The sequence below is a fragment of the Nycticebus coucang genome, chromosome 5 (assembly GCF_027406575.1).
Source record: "Nycticebus coucang isolate mNycCou1 chromosome 5, mNycCou1.pri, whole genome shotgun sequence".
Taxonomy (NCBI): domain Eukaryota; kingdom Metazoa; phylum Chordata; class Mammalia; order Primates; family Lorisidae; genus Nycticebus; species Nycticebus coucang.
In genome coordinates, this window is record NC_069784.1 from 58,681,019 (window position 1) to 58,701,266 (window position 20,248).

Sequence of the window (20,248 nt, forward strand, 5' to 3'; positions counted from 1 at the left end):
AAATTTTTTCTTTAAAAAAGCTAAAAAGGCCAGACAAGGTGGCTCACACCTGTAATCCCAACACTTGGGAGGCAGAAGTGGGTGGATTACCTGAGCTCATGAGTCTCACAGCACACTTGAACCTATACTTAAACTTCAGCAGCACATTTAAATTATAATGATCAAAAAAAGTTTAAAAAAAGGAATAAACTGGCAGCATCTGTGGCTCAGTGGGTAGACATCGGCCCCGTATACCGAGGGTGGCAGGTTCAAATCTGGTCCAGCCAAATTGCAACAAAAAAATAGCCTGGCATTGTAGCGGGTGCCTGTCCCAGCAACTTGGGAGGCTGAGGCAAGAGAATCGCCTAAGCCCAAGAGTTGGAGGTTGCTGTGAGCTGTGTGATGCCACGGAACTCTACTGAGGGCGATAAAATGAGACTGTCTCTACAAAAAGAAGAAGAAAAAAAAAGGAATAAACTTACTGTGGTTTGAACTTCCTTTTTTTTTTTTTTTGTAGAGACAGAGTCTCACTTTATGGCCCTCGGTAGAGTGCCATGGCCTCACACAGCTCACAGCAACCTCCAACTCCTGGGCTTAAGCGAGTCTCGTGCCTCAGCCTCCCAAGTAGCTGGGACAACAGGCGCCCGCCACAACACCCGGCTATTTTTTTGGTTGCAGTTTGGCCGGGGGCCGGGCTTGAACCCGCCACCCTCGGCATATGGGGCCGGCGCCCTACCGACTGAGCCACAGGCACCGCCCCCGTTTTTTTTTTTTGTTGTTGTTTGTTTTTGGCTGGGGCTAGGTTTGAACCCACCACCTCCGGCATATGGGACCGGCGCCACCCTTGAACTTCCTTCAAAAATAATTTAATTAATGAATTTTCAAAAATTTTCATGGTACACCAGATGAAAATCACTGCTGTAAAGGCTAAAGACCAGAGATCCTTGAAAAAAAGATTTAACAGGCCAAAAAAGGTGGTTCAGAGCCGTGATCCTACCACTTTGAAAGGCTGAAACAGGAGGATCACTTGAGATCAGGAGTTCCAAGATCAGAATGAGAAAAAGTGAAGTTCCTTCTCTACAAAATACAGGAAATTAGCCAAGTGTGATGGTACACACCTATATTCTCAGCTACTAGGGCAGATACAGGAGGAGGATCACATGAGGGAGGCATTTAAGGTGGCAGTGAGCTTATGATGACACCATTGCCCTCTAGCCCCAGCAACAGAGCAAGACTCTGTCTCCAAAAAGAAAAAAAGGAAAAAGATTTAGTTGATCTTTTTTTTTTGTTTGTTTTTGAGTCAAGAACTCACTCTGTTGCCCAGGCTACAATGCAGTGGCATCATCCTAGCTCACAGCAACCTAAGATCATGGGCTCAAGCAATTCTCCTGGCTCAGCCTCCTGAGTAGCTGGGACTACACACCTACTTGGCTGATTTTTCAATTATTTGTAGAAATAGGAGTCTCTCTTGCTCAGGCTGGTCTTGAGCTCTTGGCCTCAAGCAATTGCTCCCTCTCAGCCTTCCAAAGTCCTATGATTACAGGTATCAGCCACCATGCCTGATCCAAATATTAAATTTTTTTTTTTTTTTGGAGACAAAGTCTCACTATGTCGCCCTTGGTACAGTGCTGTGGTGAATACCGTAGGCATCATAGCAACCTCAAACTCTTGGGCTTAAGTGATTCTCTTGCCTCAGCCTCCCAAGTAGCTGGGACCACAGCTGTGTGTCACAACACCTGGCTATTTTTTTGCTGAACTTGTCATTGTTGTTTAGCTGGCCCGAGCCAGGTTCGAAACTTCCAGCCTAGGTGTCTGTGCCAAATACCATAACCACTGAGCTATGGGTACCGCCCCAAATATTAAATATTCTGCTAAGTATTCCTTTCTACTGAATCCAAGGGAAAAAATAAACACACCAAAAGTAAAGGCATCTTTCAGGGTAAAAGCAGGATCACTCACTGAGAACTATCCAGGCACTAATACATATCTGCTCATACCAATTAACTTATAAATGGTCAAAAAGCTTAAAATCAGAAACGATGGATGATACTCCAATGAAGAATAGACATTCATCACTCCTGTCTGACAACATTATAATTAAGAATTTGGTATTCAAAATGGGCCCAACATTAGACTTATATTTTTATACAGTAACCGGGAAGGAACCTTCTTTGCTGGAATAAGGAAAGAACATATTTGTGTAGAAGTGAATCAAATCCTCAGCACTAAGCACGGGAACCTATAAGAAAAAGAGTGCCACTTTTCTTCAATTCAGCAATTAGCTGTTTGTTTTTTTATCTTTTTTTTTTAGGCAGTCTCAAGCTGTCACCCTGGGTAGAGTGCTGTGGTATCATTGCTCACAGAAACCTCCAACTCTTGGGTTCAAGCAATCCTCTTGTCTCAGTTTTTCTTTTGTTTTAGCTGTCCTGGGCTGGGTTCGAACCCACCACCCTTGGTGTATGTGGCCAGCGCCCTGCCGATTGAGCTTCGGGAGCTGCCTAGCTGTTTTTTTAGAGATGATGTTCAGGCAGATCTGGAACTCCAGAGCTCAAGTAGTCTGCCCGCCTTGGCCCCCCAGAGTGCTGGTATTACAGGCTGCACCCAGCCTTAAAAAAATTTTTTTTAAAGACTGCTGAAAAGGCTGGCGCCTGTGGCTCAGTGAGTAGGACGCCGGCCCCATATACCGAGGGTGGCGGGTTCAAACCCAGCCCCAGCTAAACTGCAACAAAAAAAATAGCCAGGCATTGTGGCAGGTGCCCATAGTCCCAGCTACATGGGAGGCTGACGCAAGAGAATTACCTAAGCCCAGGAGTTGGAGGTTGCTGTGAGCTGTGTTACGCCACAGCACTCTAGAGAGGGCAATAAAGTGAGACTCTCTACAAAAAAAAAAAAAAAAGACTGTTGAAAAAGATAAAAAGATGCCCTACTCAGTGACTAGAGCTTTTTTTTTGGGGGGGGGGGGTTGTTTTTGAGACAGAATCTCACTCTGTTATCCTGGGCTGTAGCATCATAGCTCACAACAACCTTGAACTCCTGGGCTTAAAAAATCCTCTTGCCTCAGCCTCCTGAGTAGCTAGAACTACAGCCCCTGCCACGTTGTCTGGCTAGTTTTTCCAGTTTTAGTAGAGACAGGATTTCATAAAGCTCAGGCTGGTCTTGAACTTCACAGCCACAGCCTCCTAGAGTGCTAGGATTATAGGGGTGAACCATCATGCGGGCCAACTTATGGTCATTTTTATTTTTTCTTCTTTTTTTATTTTTGAGACAGAATTTCATTCTCTCACCTAGGCTAGAATGCAGTGGCTTCATCACTGCTCACTGCAACCTCCAACTCTTGGGCTCAGGTGATCCTCCTGTCTCAGCCTCCCTAGCAGCTGGGACTATATGCCACTATGCCCAGCTTATTTTTTTGATTTTTAGTGGAGATGGGGGTCTCATTCTTGCTCCAGTTGGTCTGGAAGTCCTGAGTTCAAGCGATCCTCCCACCTTAGACTCACAGAGTGGTAGGATTACAGGCATGAGCCACAATCCTTTTATATTCAAATATTACATTTCTATGGAGACGTTACCTCTTTCATGTTTACTGGATGGAGCTGTAACATATTCTTCTTAGCAAAGTATCTCAAGAATGGAAGAAAAAGTATCCAATGTACACAGCCCTACTATGAAAGCTATAACCCAATTATAGCCCAAGAAGAAGGGGAAGGGGGGGGGAGAATGGGTGGAGGGAGGGTAATTGGTTGGACTACCTATGGTGCATCAAGGGTTCATGTGAAATTTATTCAGTGTAGAATATAAATGTCTTAACACAATAATTAAGAAAATGCCGGGAGGGGGGTGGGGCCTTGGTGTGTGTCACACTTTATGGGGGCAAGACATATTGCAAGAGGGACTTTAACTAACAATTGCAATCAGTGTAACCTGGCTTATTGTGCCCTCAATGAATCCCCAACAATAAAAAAAAAAAAGAAAATGACATGAAGTGTTATGTTAACCAGTTTGATAAAAATATTTCAAATTGTGGGCGGCGCCTGTGGCTCAAGGAGTAGGGCGCCAGTCCCATATGCCGGAGGTGGCGGGTTCAAACCCAGCCCCGGCCAAAAACCAAAAAAAAAAAAATTTCAAATTGTATATAAAACCAGCACACTGTACCTCATGATTGCATTAATGTACATTGCATAATGTAATGTACAATTACATTAATGTACAATTTATGATTTAATAAAAACAAAAAACAAATATTACATTTCCCTAAACTGTTGCTGGTTTGCTAAAAATTGTTGGAAATAAGAAACAGTAAACTACCACAAAATATCGATCCCAAATCACAGAGCTGTGGAGAAACTAGCATATTTCAAAAGTGAAATTATAATCAGGACCTTTAATAACAAGAGTGATTCACAGAGGTGAAATGCATTAGATCACTGTGAGTCGAGACCCACAGGAACTGTATTAAAGGGCTGCGGCATTAGGAAGGTTGAGAACCACTGCCTTAGATAGATTTAAACCAGCTCAACAAGATGAGACTACTACTAGGTAATCATTTCAAAACTTCCAAGAACATCAATTATCTAGATGATTGATTTTCTGTAGATTAAAATGTCCAAAAAGCAGGGCGGCACCTGTTACTCAGTGGGTAAGGCGCCAGCTCCATATACCAAGGGAGGCGGGTTTGAATGCAGCCCTGGCCAAACTGCAACAAAAAAATAGCCAGGCGTTGCGGTGGGCACCTGTAGTCCCAGCTAATCGTGAGGCTGAGGCAAGAGAATCGCCTAAGCCCAGGAGTTGGAGGTTGCTATGAACTATGACACCACAGCACTCTACTGAGGGTAATAAAATGAGACTCTGCCCCCCCAAAAAAAAAAAGTCCAAAAAGCATTATCTGGGAGTAAGTATCTCCAACTTGTAAGAAGTATTCACTAGGGCGGCGCCTGTGGCTCAGTTGGTGGGGTGCCGGCCCCATGTACGGAGGGTGGCGGGTTCAAACCCGGCCCCGGCCAAACTGCAAAACCAAAAAAAAAAAAAAATAGCCAGGCGTTGTGGCGGGCGCCTGTAGTCCCAGCTACTCGGGAGGCTGAGGCAAGAGAATTGCTTAAGCCCAGGAGTTGGAGGTTGCTGTGAGCTGTGTGATGCCATGGCACTCTACCGAGGGCCATAAAGTGAGACTCTGTCTCTACAAAAAAAAAAAAAAAAAAAAAAGAAGTATTCACTAAATATTAGCTCACTAGCCCAGTTACACTACTATTACTCTGGAACCAGAATTCAGCTACATCACATTGGCAAGTTTTTCCTACAAAGGCCAGATAAGTAAATATTTTTAGGCTGTAGAGACCTTAACATCTTTGTCCTGACTACTAACTCTGACATTGCAGCAGCCACAGACAATATATAAACAAATGAGTATGGTTGTTTCCAAAAAATGTTATTTATGAACACTGAAATCCGAATTTCATATAATTTTCACAAGCTAAGAAACAATCTTCATTTTTTTCCAACCATTTAAAATTATAAAAACAGTAATTCTTAACTCACAGACTAGACAAAAACAGGCTGCAAACAGGCCTGCCTACAGGCCCTTAGTTAGCTAATCTCCAATCTATACTCTAATTTATTAAGCATTTCAAACTTAGAAAAAAGTATACAGAATACTGTAACAACCATTTACTTGGGCCAGGTGTGGTAGTTCACACCTGTAATCTTAGCACTTTGTGAGGCCTAGGTGGGTGGGTTGCCTGAGATCACAGGTTCGAGACCAGCCTGAGCAAGATCTCATCTCTAAAAATACGCGGACATTGTGGTGGACACCTGTAGTCCCAGCTATTCAGGAGGCTGAGGCAAGAGAATTACTGGGGCTCTAGGAGTTCCAGGTTGCTGTGAACTATGGCGCCACGGCATTCTACCAAGGGCAACGAAGGAAGAGTATCTCAGAAAAAAAAAAGAAGAAGAAAGAAACTGCACTGCTTTGCAAGTCTTAAAAAATATTATGTTATAATTGCAATCAATGTAACGTGGCTTATTGTACCCTCAATGAATCCCCAACAATAAAAATATATATATATTATGTTATATATATTCCTTTGCGCCTTTTTTTTTTTTTACAGTTTTTGATCGGGGCTGAGTTTGAACCCACCACCTCCGGTACATGGGGCTAGTGCCCCAGTCCTTTGAGCCACAGGCACCGCCCACTTTACAACTTTTTTTTTGAGATACAGTCTCACTGTTACCCTGGGTAGAGTGTGGTGGCATAAGCAGTGTTTGGCTCTTTGCCTCTACCAATTCAAAGTTCAACTACAAATCATACATACTCCTTACTCCTGAAGGTACCTCTGATTTTTTTTTTTAGGGACAGAGTTTCACTTTATCACCCTCGGTAGAGTGCCACTGCATCACAGCCCACAGGAACCTCCAATTCTTGGGCTTAGGCGATTCTCCTGCCTCAGCCTCCCAAGTAGCTGGGACTACAGGCGCCTGCCATAACACCTGGCTATTTTTTGTTGCAGTTTGGCCGGGGCTGGGTTCGAACCCGCCACCCTCGGCATATGGGGCTGGCGCCCTACCCAGTGAGCCACAGGTACCGCCAGTTACCTCTGATATTAAAAGATTATAGTGACAAGATTTCAATTTGTCAGCAATTCAGGAGAACTGAGGCAGGAGGAATGCTTAAAAAGTTCAAGTCTGTAGTTTACTGTGACACAATCACTACACTTTACCCTGTTTCCCCGAAAATAAGACAGTGTCTTATTTTAAGGTGTGCTACCAAAGATGCGCTAGGTCTTATTTTCAGGGGACGTCTTATCTTTCCTGTAAGTAGGTCTTATTTTCGGAGGATGTCTTATTTTTGAGGAAACAGGGTAGTTTGGGCAACTCAGCAGATTAAAAACCAAAAAACCCAGGCTGGACATGGTAGCTTACACCTGTAACCCTAGCATTTTGAGACGGTGAGGTAGGAGGATTACTTGAGGCTAGGAGTTCAAGATTGGCCTGAGTATAAGTGAGAACCTGTCTATTAAAAAACAGAAAAAATTAGGCCAGGTGCAGCAGCTCACACCTGTATTCCTTGTACTCTGAGAGGCCAAGGCCAGTGGATTGCTTCAGCTCACAAGTTTGAGACCAGCCTGAGCAAGAGCGAGACCCTGTCTCTAAAACAGTCAGGCATTGATGACACCACAGGACTGTAGCCCTAGCAATAGAACAAGACCTTATCTTCAAAACAAAAACAAAGGCTCGGCACCCATAGCACAGTGGTTATGGCACCAGCCACATACACCAGGACTGGCAGGTTTGAACCCACCCAGGGCCTGCTAAAAACTGTTACAACTACAACAAAAAGTAATAGCTGGCATTGTGGTAGGCGCAGGTAGCCCCAGCTATTTGGGAGGCAGAGGCAAGAGAATAGGTATTGGCTTTTTAAAAAGGATTTGCTGGCTTGGCGCCTGTGGCTCAAGTGGCTAAGGCGCCAGCCACATACACCTGAGCTGGCAGGTTCGAATCCAGCCCAGGACCACCAAACAATAATGACTGCTGCAACCAAAAGACAGCCAGGCGTTGTGGTGGGTGCCTGTAGTCCCAGCTGCTTGGGAGGCAGAGGCAGGAGAATCACTTGAACCTAGGAGTTGGAGGTTGCTGTGACCTGGGATGCTACAGCACTCTACCCAGGGCGACAGCTTGAGGCTCTGTCTCAAAGAAAAAAAAAGAAAGGATATGCTAATAAAGTACTAAGTGTTCCTAAAGGCACCTGAGGACAGACAGATCTCCTCAGTGACTATGCTCCTCTCAAGTTTCGATTTTTTTTGCAGTTTTTGGCTGGGGCTGGGTTGGAACCCAGCACCTCCAGTGTATGAGGCCAGTGCCCCACTCCTTGAGCCACAGGCGCCGCCCTCAAGTTTAGATTTAAATTGAATTGTCTTTAAAACTCTTATAGCTTGATGTTATGAATATAGATTAGTACAAATATTTGGAGGATAATTTAACAACACCTAACAAAACTTTTTTTTTTTTTTTTTTTTAAAGATACAGAGTTTCACTTTCTCACCCTTGGTAGAGTGTCCTGCTGTCAGAGCTCACAGCAACCTCCAGCTCTTGGGCTTAGGCGATTCTCTTGCCTCAGCCTCCTGAGCAGTTGGGACTACAGGTGCCCACCACAACACCTGGCTATTTTTATCTTTTTTTTTTTTTTTTTTTTTGGCCGGGGCTGGGCTTGAACCCGCCACCTCCGGCATATGGGACAGGCGCCCTACCCGTTGAGCCACAGGCGCCACCCAACACCTGGCTATTTTTTGTTGCTGTTTGGCCGGGGCCAGATTCAAACCCACCATCCTGGGTATATGGGGCCTGCGCCCTACTCACTTAGCCACAGGCGCCGCCCAGCACCTAACAAAACTTTATGTTTTAACGGAAGTTACACTTCTAGAAATTTTAAGTACAGGTACACTGAAATGTGTAAAAGGTATATGAAAGATGTTTCACTGGAACACTGGTTATCATAGTACACACAGACACAAATTGGAAACATCCTAAATGTCCCCAAGCAAGGGACAGATTAAGTAAATTAAGATATATCCATACAATGAAAGATTACACAGGCACTAAATCAATTACCTGTGTCATATGAATGTATACATATATAGAGTCAGACAATTAAGTTCACGAACCTGTCCTATAAGAACTGCTCCATCTGCAGCCCTCACTGCTACATATCACTGCTGTTGCCTCCTAAGTGACTGAAGCTCTGCACCAATGCCCACACCTAGTCTACCCTTCAAAGCACTTTTTCTAGGATGAGTTAGGGAATTTAACTGTCAGACCTCATACACCAGTTCTAATGAATATTTGAGAAAAAGAGTTCAAAAACTGCCGTAAAGGGTAGACTGGATGCTAGCATCTGTGAATAGCTCCCCACAGGAAGTACTTTGAAGGTGATCACAGTGATATTCAGCAATAAGGTATGTAGCAGTTTTTGTAGCCCGAGTTCACAAACTTAATTGTCAGGGCTTGTGTGTATACAAACACACATACAGAGACAAGAGTACAGTATAAAGCTTAAGAGTTTAAGAGTCAGATGTGCTGATTTTGTATACTAGCTCTTGTACTTACTAGATATATGACCTCAGACTAATTTCTTAACCTCAGTATACTTCAGTTTCTTCATCTGTAAAAAGATAATATAGCATCTAACTTTAGAGTACTGTGAAGATTAAACTAACTTAAAGTGTTTAGAACAGTGCCTAACACACAGCCCCCAAAATGTAAATTATTATTAAAAGGATAACCAGGCTTAGCGCCTGTGGCTCAAGCCGCTAAGGCGCCAGCCACATACACCTGAGCTGGTGGGTTCAAATCCAGCCTGGGCATGCCAAACAACAATGACAGCTGCAACCAAAAAATAGCCAGGCGTTGTGGCAGGCACTTGTAGTCCCAGCTACTTGGGAGGCAGAGGCAGGAACTTGCCTGAGCCCAGGAGTTGGAGGTTGCTGTGACCTGTGATGTCACGGCACTCTACCCAGGGCGACAGCTTAAGGCTCTGTATCAAAATAATAAATAAATAAATAAATGGATAACCAATGTGTTAAGTGGGGTAAGGGCAAGAGAATTTGGGATAGATACAAATACATGAAATAAATGAAGTTTTTAAAGTAGAATTTTGAGGATTTGGTAAGCCTATTACACTTGAACACAAGTTGTAAAAAGTGCCAAATAAGGGTACAGTTCGTACTTAAGAGGCACTTGTTCCTAATATGCTAATTTATAATTACAGTGTATCTAGTACTATAGTTATTTCAACACATGTCCTCTCTACTGACTACATCTTCATGAGGACCAAAGTTGTGTTATTTATCTTTATATCCTCTGCAACACCTATATTTACATCTTTTACATAGCAGTTATACAATAAATATTCTCCAAACATACGAAGTGGTCAGGCCTCTTCAGTTTCCCACCATCAACAGATTTAAGTGTTTACAAAGTAAACAGTTCTCTGGGTGGCGCCTGTGGCTCAGTGAGTAGGGCGCAGGCCCCATATACCGAAGGTGGCAGGTTCAAACCCAGCCCTGGCTGAACTGCAACCAAAAAATAGCTGGGCGTTGTGGCGCTGTGTAGTCCCAGCTGCTCGGGAGGCTGAGGCAGGAGAATCGCGAAAGCCCAAGAGCTGGAGGTTGCTGTGAGTCCTGTGACATCATGGCACTCTACCGAGGGTAGTTAAGTGAGACTCTGTCTCTACAAAAAAAAAAATAAATAAAAATATAAACAAAGTAAACAGCTCTGATAGGTGGGACAGAAAACCAGACACATGTTTTCTCTTTATCAGAGTGATTACCTGTCATTTTCCTAGACTGATTCAGTCTTGGATAGAGAAAAGTACCTGAGATCTTTACTGCAGTAACTGGAAAAATACATAAACCCACATCGCTGATCAGAGCTTTGGATTTTCTGACATATTTTGCAAATTAGGACTACAAATAAAATGTGATAAAACAAAATAAAACTGTCATAAAACAGATTTCATGAACTAGGCAAACAGCATTCCTAAACTAAGTTTAATAACTTAGTAGCTTTCAAACTGTTCAATGCTGAGAATAGGAGCAATGACAGTCACTAAACTACAGATTTGTAACCAACAGGAAAAGTACACAGTTAATTTCCATAAGGCGATGTATTACCATAAGCCTAAATATTCTTTCCCAGTACAGCTCTAGTATCTATAAAAGGGTTTTCATCCTTAAAATTTTCCTTAAAGTAAGGTCTCAGTGTACACACTTGAAAAAAAAACTCCTATAGGGCGGCACCTGTGGCTCAAGGAGTAGGGTTCCGGTCCCATATGCCGGAGGTGGCGGGCTCAAACCTAGCCCCAGCCAAAATAAAAAATAAAAAAATAATAAAAAAAAACTCCTATATTGTTTTTTTTTTTTTTTGTAGAGACAGAGTCTCACTTTATGGCCCTCGGTAGAGTGCCGTGGCCTCACACAGCTCACAGGAACCTCCAACTCCTGGGCTTAAGCGATTCTCCTGCCTCAGCCTCCCGAGTAGCTGGGACTACAGGCGCCCGCCACAACACCCGGCTATTTTTTGGTTGCAGTTTGGCCGGGGCTGGGCTTGAACCCGCCACCCTCGGTATATGGGGCCGGCGCCTTACCGACTGAGCCACAGGCGCCGCCCAAAAAAAACTCCTATATTGTTATGTGACAAAAGGCAAGATGTAGAGAACTATGCTCTTCTGTGTAAAAAGAAAAAAGAAAACTAAGAATAAACTCATATTTTCTTGTAGATAAACTGTGAACTGATAGAAAAGAAAGGATGAATGGGTGATGGGGTTCAAAACTAGGCAGATGAAAGACAATGATGAAAATCTTTCCACTCTGTAGTTAATTTTTTAAAATTTGAACTAAGCTCTTAAAAATAAAGATTAAGTATCCCAACCATTACAATATGATTCATTTACAAGAGCAAAGATGTTTTGAGTAATAGTACTTCTAATACATAAAGAAAAATACAGTTATCCAAAGAACCAGGTAAAATGAAAACTATGATCTGAGTCACCTGCCCAATTGATTTTTTTGTTTGTTTGTTTCGAAACAGAGCCTCAAGGTGTACAGAGCCCTGGGTACAGAGCCCTGGGTACAGAGCCCTGGGTACAGTGCTGTGGCATCACAGCTCACAGCCACCTCTAACTCCTAAGCTTAAGCGATTCTCTTGCCTCGGCCTCCCAAGTAGCTGGGACTACAGGTGTCCGCAACAATGCCTGGCTATTTTTTGGTTGTAGTTGTCGTTGTTGTTTGGCAGGCCCAGGCTGGATTCGAACCTGCCAGCTCTGGTGTATGTGGCTGGTACCTTAGCCGCTTGAGCTACAGGCGCCAAACCTGCCCAATTGTTATCACAGAATCCCATTCAGATTTTCAGCCCAATATAAAAAACTGTGTGGGGTGGCGCCTGTGGCTCAAGGAGTAGGGCACCAGTCCCATATGCCAGAGGTGGCAGGTTCAAACCCAGCCCTGGCCAAAAAAAAATAAAAGAATGTATAAAAAAAAAAAAAAAAAAAAACTGTGTGAATAGAAAAACCCACTCTGTGCTTGGCGCCTGCAGCTCAAGCGGCTAACACGTCAGCCACATACCACAAAGCTGGCGGGTTCGAATCCAGCCAGGGCCCACCAAACAACGATAGCTACAACCAAAAAAAATAGCAGGGCGTTGTGGCCGGCACCTGTAGTCCCAGCCACTTGGGAGGCTGAGGCAAGAGGATCACTTAAGCCCAAGAGTTTGAGGTTGCTATGAGTAGTGACGCCACAGCATTCTACCTAGGACCACAGCTTGAGAGACTGTCTCAAAAAAAAAATAAAATAAACCCACCCTCTGGCTGAGTGTGGTACCTCATATCTGTAATCCTAGCAGTCTGGGAGGCTGAGATGGTGGACTGCTTGAGGGCAGGAGTAGTTTGAGATCAGTGTGAGCAAGATTGAGACCTGTCTCTACTAAAAATAGAAAAACTAACCCAGCCTTCTGTGGTAGAACGCTTATAGTCCAAGCTGAGACAGGAAGATAGGAGTCTGAGGTTGCTGTGAGCTATATTGACGCACTCTATACAGCATGAAAGAGTAAAATTCTGTCCCCCACTTCCCAAAAGAAAAGAAAAACCATTCTGGGCTAGATGTGGTAGCTCGGTTCATGCCTGTAATCCTAGCACTCTGGCAGACTAAAACAAGTGGACTGCCTGAGCTCCGGAGTTTGAGAACAACCTGAACAAGAGTGAGACCCCATCTCCAAAAACAGCTGGGTGTTCTGGTAGGTGCCTGTAGTCCCAGCTACTCAGGAGGCTGAGGCAAGAGCATCACTTGAGCCCAGGAGTTTGAGGTTGCCGTGAGCTGTGATGCTAGCGCACTCTACAGAGGGCAAGAAACTGAGACTCTGTCTCAAAGAAAGAAAAAAAGAAAAATCCTCTGTAAAATTCATATATCACCTTCGGACAGAGACGTAATCTTCCAGTAATTCACCAAAATGATGAACACAAAAGAAAAGAGGAGAAGCACCCGATACATTTTCTCCAGGCCTTTTGAAAACATGGAGTTGCTCCTTTGGCTGCATACATGCAAATCTACAAGAAAGGCAATAGTGTAGACATCAAAGGAATGGGTACTTACTGTCCAAAAAGGCATGCCACACAGATGTTACCATGGCAAAAGTTGAAGAGTCTACATTGTTACCCAGCATGATACTGGCATTGTTGTAAACAAATAAGTTAAGGGCAAGATTCTTGCAAAGAGGATTCATGTTCCTATTGAGCACTGGCACTCTAAGAGCCAAGATAGCTTCCTGAAACACATGAAGAAAAATGATCACAAAAAGAAGGTACCTGGGTTCAAATAATGTACCATCCTGCTCCACCCAGCAAAGCTCACTCTGAGAACCAATGGAAAGGACCCTGAGCTGCTGGACCCTGTTTTCTATGAAATCATGCTATTATGGGTATAAGAAATAATAGACTGGGCAGCTCCTGTGGCTCAAGGAGTAGGGCGCCGGTCCCATATGTCGGAGGTGGCAGGTTCAAACCCAGCCCCGGCCAAAAACCACAAAAAAAAAAAAAAAAAAAAAAAAAGAAATAATAGGCTACTGTAAAAAAATAAATTGATATATCATTTCAAAGGAGCCCAAACAGCCAAAACAATCTTAGGATAAAGAAAGGAAAAACAGAAGACTCATACTTCCTAATTTACAGAAGACTCATACTTCCTGATTTCAAAACTTACTACAAAACTATAATAACAAGAACAGTGTGGCACTAACATAAAGACCAGTGAAACAGAATAGAGAGGCCAGAAATAAACCCTTGCAATATATGTGATCAGATGATTGCTAACAAGGATGCCAAGGATGCCAATGGAGGAAGAACAGTCTTCAAGAAATAGTACTGGGAGGGGCAGCACCTGTGGCTCAGGGAGTAGGGCACCGGCCCCATATACCAAGGGTGGCAGGTTCAAACCCGGCCCCGGCTGAATTGCAACAAAAAAATAGCTGGGCATTATGCCCGGTGCCTGTAGTCCCAGCTACTCGGGAGCCTGAGGCAAAAGAATCACCTAAGCCCAAGAGCTGGAGGTTACTGTGAGCTGTGAAGCCAGAGCACTCTACCAAGGGTGATAAAGTGAGACACTCCCTCTACAAACAAAAAAGAAAGAAATGGTACTGGGAAAACTACCTACACTCATGCAATAAAATGAAGGTAGACCCTTATTTTAACACAATGTACAAAAATGAACACAAAATGAAACAGTAACTAAATACCAGAGCTAAAACTACAAAATTCAGGAAAGAAAAGAAGGACAGCTTCATAATGTTGGATTTGACAAAGTTGGTTTTTTTTGTTTTTTGTTTTTGCCATACAGTCTCACTTTGTTGCCCTTGGTAGAGTGCTGTAGCGTCAGAGCTCACAGCAACCTCAGCCTGCCAAGTAGCTGGGACCACAGACATCTGCCACAACATTCAGTTATTTTTTAGAGACGGGATTTTGCTCTTGCTCAAGCTGGTCTCGAACTCCTGAGCTCAAGCAATCCATCTGCCTAGGCCTCCCAGAGTACTAGAATTAATGGCGTGAGGTACTGTACCAGACTATGGCAAAGATTTATTGAACACAAAAACCACAGACAAAAAAAGAAAAAAATAGGGCTGGGCGCACTGGCTGAGGCCTGTAATCCTAGCACTTGGGAGGTCGAGGTGGATGGATTGCCTGAGCTCATGGGTTTAAGACCAGCCTGAGCCAGAGCAAGACTTCATCTATAAAAATAGCCGGGCATTGTGGCATGCACCTGTAGTCCTTAGCTACTGGGGAGGCTGAGGCAAGAGAATCGCTTAAGCCCAAGAGTTTGAGATCGCTGTGAGCTATGACAGACACCACAGTACTCTACCAAGCATGATGATAAAAAAGTACCACTTGGGCGGCGCCTATGGCTCAGCGAGTAGGGCGCCGGCCCCATATGCCGAGGGTGGCGGGTTCAAACCCAGCCCCGGCCTAACTGCAACAAAAAATAAAATAGCCGGGCGTTGTGGCGGGCGCCTGTAGTCCCAGCTGCTCGGGAGCCTGAGGCAAGAGAATCGCGTAAGCCCAAGAGTTAGAGGTTGCTGTGAGCCGTGTGACGCCACGGCACTCTACCCGAGGGCGGTACAGTGAGACTCTGTCTCTACAAAAAAAATAAAAAATAAAAAAAATGCCGTGAAGGCTATGTTAACCAGTTTGATGAAAATATTTCAAATTGTATATAAAACCAGCACACTGTACCCCATAATTGCATTAATGTACACAGCTATGATTTAATAAGAAAAAAGAAACAGATATAGGTAAATATGGAAACTTAGTTTATAATGAAGGAAATATTTCAGCTAGTAAAATAACAGACCATTTTATAAATGAAAAGAAAAAAAAGTGATGGAATTACAGATATAAATCACTAAGCCTAGGCAAGTTTTCTGGGGTTTTTTTGTTTGTTTGTTTTGTTTTTTAAAGAGACCGACTCTTGGGCAGTGCCTGTGGCTCAAGGAGTAGGGTGCTGGCCCCATACACTGAGGGTGGTGGGTTCAAACCCAGCCCCAGCCAAAAAGAAAAAAAAAAAAAAAGAGAGACAGAGAGACCGAGTCTTACTTTATCGCCCTCAGTAGAGTGCCGTGGCATCACACAGCTCACAGCAACCTTCAGCTCCTGGGCTTAAGCAATTCTCTTACCTCAGCCTCCCAAGTAGCTGGGACTACAGGCTCCCGCCACAATGCCCAGCTATTTTTCTGTTGCAGTTTGGCTGGTGCTGGGTCCAAATCTGCCACCCTCGGTATATGGGGCCAGCGCCCTACCCACTGAACCACAGGCGCTGCCCAGAGCCTAGGCAAGTTTTATTTACAACTTTATCTTATTATATTTTACTCCCTATTATCTTATCTTTACTCCTATTCAGCCAGCCAAAATAGGTTTAATCTGGAAGTAAAGAATATCCAGATTCTAACCTTGGTTATATTCTTCTATGACATCTACCACTCTGTATTTGACAAAATTAGGAACTTACAATTTAATACCAGATAAACTTCAATGCCTTCATATTATAGTAAAAAGTCATGCACCAACCAAAACAGCTCATAATAGGTGGTATCAATATACTACATTTGCAGAGTAATCCATTAGATCTCAAATTTTTACCACTATTTAAAATAGAAGTTTGTATTCCTTTGAATCTTTAAGTTCCTTTGAAAATGTATTTATATTTCCAAGATTTTCTTGTTGACTGCAAAACACAGCTATAAATGATCCTTTTCCTATTACCCATGTTTCTTGAAAGCTTTCAGTTCAAGGCCAGGTGTGTTGGCTCACTCCTATAATCCTACCACTCTGGGAGGCCAAAGCAGGTGAACTGCCTGAGCAAGAGCGAGACCCTATCTCTAAAATAAGCCAGGCATTGTGACAGGCGCCTGTAGTCCCAGGTATTTGGGAGGCTGAGGCAAGAGAACTGCTTAAGCCCAAGACTTTGAGGTTGCTGTGAGCTATGAAGCCATGGCACACTACCTCGGGTGACAAAGTGAGACTGTCTCAGGCAAAAAAAAAAAGCTTTCGGTTCAGTAGATATGCATTAAACAGAATTCAACTCAGGAATAGCTCTCCAACCAGAAAATGGAAAGTTAAAAAAGCAGGCTAATAAAACCTAAGATTGGCTCAGTGCCCGTAACATAGTGGTTACAGTAGCAGCCACATACACAGAAGGTGGCCCGGCCAGCTAAACAACTACAACAAAAGAACAGCCAGGCATTGTGGGGGGCGCCTGCAGTCCCAGCTACTCGGGAGGCTGAGGCAAGAGAATCACTTAAGCCCAAGAGTTGGAGGTTGCTATAAGCTGTGATGCCACAGCACCCTACCCAGGGTGACATAATGAGACTCTGTCACAAGCCGGCCCCATACCAAGGGTGGCAGGTTCAAACACGGCCCCAGCCAAACTGCACCAAAAAATAGCCAGGCACCTGTAGTCCCAGCTACTTGGAAGCCTGAGGCAAAAGAACTGTGTAAGCCCAAGAGCTGGAGGTTGCTGTGAGCTATGACGCCCCAGCACTCTATTAAGGGAGAAAGTAAAACTCTGTCTCTAAAAAAACCGAAAAACATAAGATTGGACCTTAGTACCGTAAGAGACCTATTTTCTAGTTCCCATTATTTGGAAGAAAAAAAATCTGAATTTACGGGCGGCGCCTGTGGCTCAGTGAGTAGGGCGAGGGTGGCGGGTTCAAACCCAGCCCCGGCCAAACTGCAACAAAAAAATAGCCGGGCGTTGTGGCGGGCGCCTGTAGTCCCAGCTGCTTGGGAGGCTGAGGCAAGAGAATCGCGTAAGCCCAAGAGTTAGAGGTTGCTGTGAGCCGTGCGACGCCATGGCACTCTACCTGAGGGCGGTACAGTGAGACTCTGTCTCTACAAAAAAAAAAAAAGAAAAAAATCTGAATTTAAAATATTCTAAAAGAGGGCGGCGCCTGTGGCTCAGTGAGTAGGGCGCCGGCCCCATATACCGAGGGTGGCGGGTTCAAACCCAGCCCCGGCCAAACTGCAATAAAATATTCTAAAAGAAAAAGAAAAAATATTCTAAAAGAGTAAAACTTACACATTGCACTTAGGCAAAGAAATGAGTATTCTTTACTGCCTGAATTACAAGAGAAAAATAAGCATCAGAGTAACACAAACCTATTCATGAACACTTATAAGCCAAATTCTAGTACATGTAAATAATGTCATGCTAGACTCAGCGCCTGCAGCTCAGCAACTAGGGCGCCAGCCACATAGATCAGAGCTGGCGAATTCAAACCTGGCCCAGGGACTGTCAAACAACAATGACGACAACAACAAAAAAATAGCCGGGCATTGTGGTGGGTGCCTGTAGTCCCTGCTACTTGGGAGGGTGAGGCAGGAGAATTGCTTAAGCCCAAGAGCAGAGGTCCTCAAACTTTTTAAACAGGGGGCCAGTTCACTGTCCCTCAGACCGCTGGGGGGCCGGACTATAGTTTTAAAAAAAAACTATGAACAAATTCCTATGCACACGGCACATATCTTATTTTGAAGTAAAAAACCAAAACGGGAACAAATACAATCACACTGCCTCATGTGGCCCGCGGGCTGTAGTTTGAGGACCCTTGCCAAGAGTCTGAGGTTGCTGTGAGCTGTTGACGCCACGCCACTCTACCGAGGGTGACATAATAAGACTATCTCAAAAGGAAAAACAAAAAAGAAGAATGTCATGCTATTCACATCAAACTCCCATAGAACCTAATAGTTCAATACTCCGTAGTCAACTGGTCCACGGACAAATTTCTTAAAAGTTCTGTTTTAATTTTGAGATTAACATAACAATCTTTTTTTTTTTCTTTGGCCGGGGCTGGGTTTGAACCTGCCACCTCTGGCATTTGGGACTGGCGCCCTACTCCTTGAGCCACAGGCACCGCCCAACATATCAATCTTTAAAGGACTAGAAGACGACTAGAATTTCTCCTCTGATCTTGAAGTCTGTCTGCATGCTTCACAGAAGAGAAATAACAGCAGGCTTTACAGCATTCTTAGAGGGATACTGCCACCTTTACAAAAAGGAAGAATTTCTTGCTCCTGGCTCAGGGGTTTCTGTTCATTCCCAAAGTTGAAACCTTACTCTCTAATTCCTAGCTTGTCAGCTGAAAGGTTGGGGAAGAAGCTCAGTTATAGCACTCCTCCTGGGAGTATGATAAAGGTGAAGGCCACACTGGTTGAACTGTACCCCATCTGCCTTAGAAGAATCATGGGGGAAAAACCGTGGCCCCTATACCACTGAAGTTTCTAATAACTACCTAGCCTAATGCCTCCACACTAGTTTTTTGGAAAACTAGCACACAAAAACAGTCAGTTCCCTCATTCCAGAATATAACAACCTCAAAGGGAACTACAGGGAAGCAGAAGAGCAAAGTGTAGTATTCTCAAGGCATTGAATAAGACCACTAGTACCCTAACATGCTCACTTCAAGGTCAAATAATGTTGAGAAGCTCTGAATCCGTTAGTCCTTCTCTTACCACTCCCAATATATAACGTATATTTTGAAGATAATGAGACATGTAGGACTCAGGAAAGTTATGCTGTAAAGACATCTTTGCTAAATACTATTTGACCACATAACTTTTTTCAAGGAGGTATTAATAATTAGGGAAGTATTGTTTAAAAAGGAAGAAAAACTCTGTAAGAAACACTAGAAACACCAGCAGAAAAAAGACCACAACTTTTAGAGTCACACAAACAGATCCAAATAATGCTAGATTCACCATTTTTTTTTGTAATCTGTGAAATTCCAGCAAAATAACCATTTCCCAAGGAAATGAATTTTCTCATCTGTAAAATGGACACAATACTCCCTCAAAGAGTTACTACAAGAATTTTAAAAGTAGGCTCAGTGCCTGTAGCACAGCGGTTACAATACTACCCACATACACTGAGGCTGGCAGGTTCGAACCTGGCCCTGGCCAGCTAAAGCAATAATGACAACTGAAACAAAAAATAGCTGGGTGTTGGGCAGTAACTGTGGCTCAAGGAGTAGGGTGCCGGTCCCATATGCCAGAGGTGACGGGTTCAAACCCAGCCCTGGCCAACAAAAAAAAAAATAGCTGGGTGTTGTGGCAGGCACCTGTAGTCCCAGCTACTTGGGAGGCAGAGGCAAGAGACTTGCTTGAGCCCAGGAGTTAGAGGTTGCTGTGAGCTGTGATGTCACAGCACTCTACCCAGGGTGACAGCTTGAGGTTCTGTCTCAAAAAAAATAAAAATAAAAATAAATAAAAAATTAAAAAAAGGAAAGAAAAGAGGGTGGTGCCCACAGCTCAGTGGGTAAGGTTCTGGCCACATACGCCAAGGCTGGTGGGTTGGAACCCAGCCTGGGCCAGTTAAGACAACAATGACAAATGCAACAACAGCAACAACAACAACAAAAAAATAGCTGGGCATTGTGGCGGGCACAAATAGCCCCAGCTACATGGGAGACTGAGGCAAGAAAATCACTTAGCTGTGATGTCACAGCTCATTATGAGGGTGACACAGTGAGAATCTGTCTCAAAGAAAAAAAAAAAAAAGAGTTGTTATGGGCATTAATTAGGAGATCAGGAGTAGAGAGAGAGACACAGAAGAAGCTACAGGTTCAGGAATACTTAGTAAAGATACAGAAGTGACAATGACGCTCACTCACATCTCTGCCTTATATGACTCAGTGAATCCAAAAGGGGAAGAGAAAAAAAAGACGTTGGAAATGTTAAATCTGAGATATCAGT

General features: G+C 43.7%; 1 protein-coding gene across 4 annotated transcripts in view; it reads right to left on the reverse strand.

Annotated features, from left to right (window-relative positions):
* GATAD2B (GATA zinc finger domain containing 2B) overlaps positions 1–20,248 on the reverse strand; it is a 117,362-nt gene that overhangs the window by 86,989 nt on the left and 10,125 nt on the right. Inside the window, exon 2 of one of the 4 annotated variants that reach the window (XM_053592477.1) lies at positions 9,889–10,194. The exons of the other annotated variants lie outside the window; for them this stretch is intronic. The gene's annotated coding sequence lies outside the window, so the exon portion shown is untranslated. The remainder of the gene's footprint in view (positions 1–9,888; positions 10,195–20,248) is intronic. 4 annotated transcript variants of the gene reach the window in all.